Source organism: Leopardus geoffroyi, chromosome A2, assembly GCF_018350155.1.
Source record: "Leopardus geoffroyi isolate Oge1 chromosome A2, O.geoffroyi_Oge1_pat1.0, whole genome shotgun sequence".
Classification (NCBI taxonomy): Eukaryota; Metazoa; Chordata; class Mammalia; order Carnivora; family Felidae; genus Leopardus; species Leopardus geoffroyi.
In genome coordinates this window covers 139,912,336-139,918,103 of record NC_059331.1, presented here as the reverse complement: position 1 = coordinate 139,918,103, position 5,768 = coordinate 139,912,336, and the positions used below count along the sequence as shown (strand labels likewise).

Genomic DNA, 5,768 nt, shown 5'->3' with positions numbered 1-5,768 from the left:
AAGGAGAACAGGAAGATGGCCTCTGCCTTATTTCTGTATTCCAAATCTTGTGTGACAATATTTACAGAGTGGCCAGAGAGTCAAGAAACATAGGCAAATACATAATAAATGGGTTAATATTATATTACAGTGCATGGTAAAACAATATTGTCTATGTTTCCAGACTGTGGCTCTCTGTATTTGGTGGAATGTAATTCACCCCCACAACTCTAGCTGCAAGGGAGTCAGGGGACCATAGTTTATAGCTTTTTGGGCTTTGAGGTTTAAGAAGTGTTCTAATTACTATCCTGTGTAACAAACCACCCCAAAATGGAGTGGCTTAAAACAAAATTTTTGTTTTAATTCGCAGTCTGGGCATGACTCAGGGGGAACAGCTGTCGCGGCTTCACACAGTGTCACTTGGGCTGTGTTGACTGGGATCTGGGGGATGCATTGCAATACAGCTTGTTCCCAGAGCTGGCAAGGTAGTTCTAGCTGTCAGCTGGAAGCTCAGCTAAGGCAGAGGGCCAGGGCCTGGTTTTCTTTCCACGTGGGTCTTTCCATGCGTGGGCTTCACAGCATGGTGGCCCTGTTCTCAGAGTGAACATCCCAAAAGAGCTGTATTGCCTTTTATGACTTAGCCTCAGAAATCACATGGTGTCACTTTCGCCGTAGTCATGAATCCACCCAGATTCAAGGGGAGGGACCATAGATCCCACTGCTCAGTGGGATGAGTTTCAAAGAATCACATGTGCAATGGAAGATACTGTTGAGCTATTTTTGGAAAAAACCATCTGCCTCGGAAGCCACCCTAGAAGGAGAGTGGCATGTGGGTGGACTCTGCGAATACAGTTATGACCCCAATTATCAGTCTTTCCTCATTGGCCTTCATTATTTTCTAACCACTTCATGTTTTGTTTAACTGCTTCTTTGAATCTCTTTATGCATTGCCATGAGCTTAGAACTGGACATACTAGAATGACAAAAGGTGGAAGGTTTCTCATTTACTCTGTAAAAAGCCTCAGAAATGCAGGTGTAACTTCCTGCATCCATTAAAGCACTTACTTGAAATAAAGGTGTTATGAAAGAATTTTCTTTTTTTTAAAGAAATCTATTTTATGGTATTTATTTCTTTATTTGCTTGTTTGTTTACTCATTTATTTTTTCACTGTCATCTCTGGGCATTTATTAGAAAAGAAATTAACCATTCCCACTAGGGACTGCGGAAGGAAATTAATATTGGAGTTCTAGATCAAACTTAACAAGAAGGAACTCTTAAGTTTTCACGGAGTGGAAGGAAAAAAGGAGGGAAAGACAATCATTTAGGACCATGTTTCTCAAATTTGGCCCCTTTCATGGACATACTGTTGGGGAAGGGGTTTTCAAGTTTTCTGTGGTAATATTATAAATGTTGCATTTGACTTCTGTTCATAATCTAAACAAATTAATATCCTCTTCTTCAGGTTTGCCTGGATGACCATCTTAGACAGGGAAGGAGGAGCCCCATTACTGCGGCTGCTCTACTGAGACCTCTGATCCCTGTGGCACCAAGTGAGCAATTGTGCTTAACTTTTCATGTGGCATTTCCCAAGTTGGGTCCTTAAGACCCTTCACAGTATTGTTGAACATGTCTTGTGAGATCTGTGAGTTGTCAAGATTAAGAACATGGATTCAGAGCAGTGATTCCCAAGACAGGATAGGGTGGGATGGGGATAACGACTGGGGAGACACATAGAGCTTGAAAAAGCACACTCAAAATACCTATTGTTTTTGTAATGCAAAATCTATCAAGTCAAACTCAACGGAGAAACTTTCAGGCAATAGCAGGAACCAGTTATAGATTCATCCTATGGGGTTTGGGATAATGTTGGTTGAGAAACACTGGCTTAGAGGTAGAGGGGTCCTAGCATATGGAGAACAGTAAGAGACATGTGCCAAAGAGAAAAAATGTCTTTTGGGTCATTGGTTGAATCCTAAGCCATAACTTGTCATGGTCCTTTGGAACCCAAAGGGCCAATGGAGAAGAAATCCAAGATGTCTATCAACTTTCTCAGACCTATAGTTTGGGGCAAGTTAGTCCCCTTTCAATACTGAGTCAAAAGAAGGAAAAGCTGTTTTTGCCCAAAAATCCACCCCCCCCTTTTTTTGGTGAGCACATTTCAGAATTTTAAGTAAACAGTTGCTGTGGCTGTTAGCCCAGATCCATCCACCAGAAAGTGTGGTCCTCATTTGAAATGCCATCCAGCTTTCAAGGGGGATATCATCCTGGGTTCTGCCCTATAATTACTGTAGAGCTCCAATCTGTTTTAGCTGCTTCAACAGCTCCCCACTCTAATGAATTTCCATTAGGTCAGTGCATCCCCCTAAACAATCTTTATGGATAAAGATCTGAGGAACTGTTCTGGCTCCTGTGAGCTGTTGCAAATAACCTTGAATCTTGCTAGTGTCACTGGTGGCTATGATATCAACAAACTCCAAAACCTCTTGTTTGAAGGGCAATTGGCTGAGGAGCTCTTAGGTCCTTGTGCAGTAGGGGCAGGAGGGCTTGGTGAACACAACCACCTTCCCAGGCTAGATTTTGCAGTTCACAAACTCTTCAACCATGCTGACAGCTGCCTCCTGGGGAGGAATCCTATTTTATTTTTCTTTGAAGATTTTGTTTTATTTTGAGAGAGAGAGAGAGAGAGAGAGAGAAAATCTCAACCGAACTCTATGCTTAATGTGGAGCCTGATGTGGGGCTTGATCAGACGACCCTGAGATCATGACCTGAGCTGAAATTGAGAATCGGATGCTTAACCGAGCCACCCAGGTGCCTCTATGAGAGACTTTTCTAATTTAATATTCCTCACTAGGAGGGGTGCCTGGGTGACTCAGTCGGTTGAGTGTCCGACTTTGGCTCAGGTCATGATTTCAGCTCATGAGTTCGAGCCCCATGTCGGGCTCTGTGCTGACAGCTCAGAGCCTGGAGCCTGCTTCAGATTCTGTGTCTTCTCCCCTCCCCCACTCATGCTCTGTCTCTGTCTTTCAAAGATAAATGTTAAAAAAAATTAATATTCCTCACTAGGAGCCTTCACGCAATAGTTTCTAGTGCATGGCTTCATTAAACAAGTGAGTGCAAGGCAGACATTTCTTGCATCTGTTCATTTTTCTATGTGGATAATTCAGAACTGAGGCACCTCCTCTAGGGCTGAAGATCCAAAGAATCTGAGATGCTGAATGGCACATCCAGAGTTGAGGAAAGCATTGCAAATTAGCATATTTGGAAAGTTTTTCAAAGGTCAGTCTCATGGCCTGCTTAGAATGTGTCACCATGGATGGACTGAGCAGAATGTATTATGTCTGCAATGAGAAGTTTCAAATTCACACCCACAGCCTTTCTTACTCCTACTCCCTTTATCTTGTTTTAAGTTTTAAAAATGATTACTCTAAAAAAAAAAAAAAAAAACAAACCTTGTGAATTCTAATTTAATTCCAAGGATGTTTAGGTTCTTAGAAGTGGTATAATACATGTCATTTATATGCTTTAATATTTAATACCACCTGCTCTAACATACCAATATTGTACTAATGATGAGGGGCCTTCTGATGTATGAGAATATTTTGCAATCAGCGAGTGAATGCTATTTATTTGGGGTTTATACTAATAAAAACAAATGTGCTTTATTTTGACAAATATGTAGATTTTCCAATTTTCCTTAAAAAGTTCATTTTAATCCAATACATGACCAGCACTTCTGATTCTATGTGCTGTTTGCAAGTGGGATTCAATTCTAATAAAATATGTAAAATTATATCTGCTTATAAAGAGATCTTATTTTCCAAGTTCTCTAAGTCATTTTAGATGCTAACGAATTAGGGAGTTTCAGATCAGAAATACAAAAATTAAGATTTCTTTGCCATAATAATGAGTAGAATATGTATGTATGAAATGTTTGTATTAATTATGTGTGAAGAAGGAGCTGCTATAAATTTTCAGGGAGTATCACACTACAACTATGATGGACCTTATAGTTCTGGTATATTTATTAGAATTTGTCTATGAAATGTTGAATTACCACACATATTGCTTCATAAGTACTTGCCTTTGGAAGAGATTCTGCAAGGCACCTCACTGGTAAATAACCATGAAGGCCAGAAAAAAAAAATCCATATCCCCCCCAAACGTGTGTTTGTTCTTGGGACAAAGGCCAAGGGAAAACCAGACAAAATTATTAAGGTGACATGTATACTCTTGGTTCGGAGCAATTTACGGTGAAACATTGTGGGTTATGAGGGAAAGAACATAAAACAGAGGACTAGGAGATAAGGTTAGAGAAGCAACCAAGGAATCAAAGTTAGCCTTGTGGCTTTCCTCCCAGGGAGGGTGAGAAAGACAGTAATTTTTGTTGTGCCTGGTAAAGCAGTGCTTACCAACATCTTGGGATTTGTGACACTCTATCATCTGTTGACCTTTTTCCTATTTCACATTTCCTCATGAGTGTTGCCTCATGAGGCTAACTCATGTTAGCGGAAAGCTAATTTTGGTTCTATTTTAAGGGTTTGGCAAACTAAGGAAACTGGAGGCTCCCTGAATTGTTGCGACAGAGCAATGGTTCTCAAGCTCTAGCCTGGATTAGATTGTAGAGCTTCATCTCAGAGTTGCTGATTCGGTAGGTCTGGGATGGGATTCAAGGATTGGCATTTCTAACAAGTTCCTGGGTTTTGCTGATACTGCTGGTCTGGGAACCATATTCTGAGAGCCCTGGTTTATTTTTTTTAATTTTTTTTTTCAACGTTTATTTATTTTTGGGACAGAGAGAGACAGAGCATGAACGGGGGAGGGGTAGAGAGAGAGGGAGACACAGAATCGGAAACAGGCTCCAGGCTCTGAGCCATCAGCCCAGAGCCTGATGCAGGGCTCGAACTCACGGACCGCGAGATCGTGACCTGGCTGAAGTCGGATGCTTAACCGACTGCGCCACCCAGGCGCCCCTGAGAGCCCTGGTTTAAATGAAACTTTTCCTGGCCTCCAGCTTGGGCCCCTGATGTGGGCATTCTTGGGGATTAGTGCCCTCCTCATCAGGCAGTGCTACAAAACACTCCTGGCTGAGGCAGGGGACGGCCCGTCACCCAGGCTGATTCTGTTTTCCTGCACTGCAGCTCCACACAGCTCTTGGATCCTGACAATGTGCCTTGACATAGGACCCCGGGGTTTAAGAGCTCCCGAGCTTTGTCTATCAATCCACCTGGCTTCCAAACCAGTCCCTGTCTGGCAAATCTGCCTGCTTCTAAGTCCCAGATTGATTCTTTTTAAATTTAATTTTTAATGTTTATTTTTGAGAGAGAGAGAGACAGCGTGCAAGTGGGAGAGGGGCCTCTGGAGGGAGACACAGAATTTGAAGCAGGCTCCAGGCTCCAAGCTGTCAGCACGGAGCCTGACGCAGGGCTCGAAGTCACAAACCGCGAGATCAAGACCTGAGCCGAAGTCAGACGCTTAACCGACTGAGCCACCGAGGTGCCCCAGTCCCAGCTTGTTTCTAAGTCAAAGTCCCCCCACGTTTCTTGGTACCCGGTAGTTAGGTCCAGGAAGTCAGTAACAGTAGTTGTGCAGTAGGAGTACTGTTGCTATGTTCTCAAAACTTTAAATTCTGTGAGTTCCCTATGTGTCTCGATGCACAGATTGGGACTCACAGCTCTATATGCTGCTCCGTCCCATCAACCTTTCTTCACTTCCGTCATCATTGTGGACCCGTGCCCACAAGTTTCTGCTACACGTGCCCTGGCACAGCATTCCCCAAACAAATGCACG

The 5,768-nt window shown here is 42.7% G+C and overlaps 1 pseudogene; it reads right to left on the bottom strand.

The window, feature by feature from the left end:
- Positions 1-1,649: 1,649 nt before the first annotated feature.
- LOC123607676 lies at positions 1,650-2,675 on the bottom strand (annotated as a pseudogene).
- Positions 2,676-5,768: the final 3,093 nt, after the last annotated feature.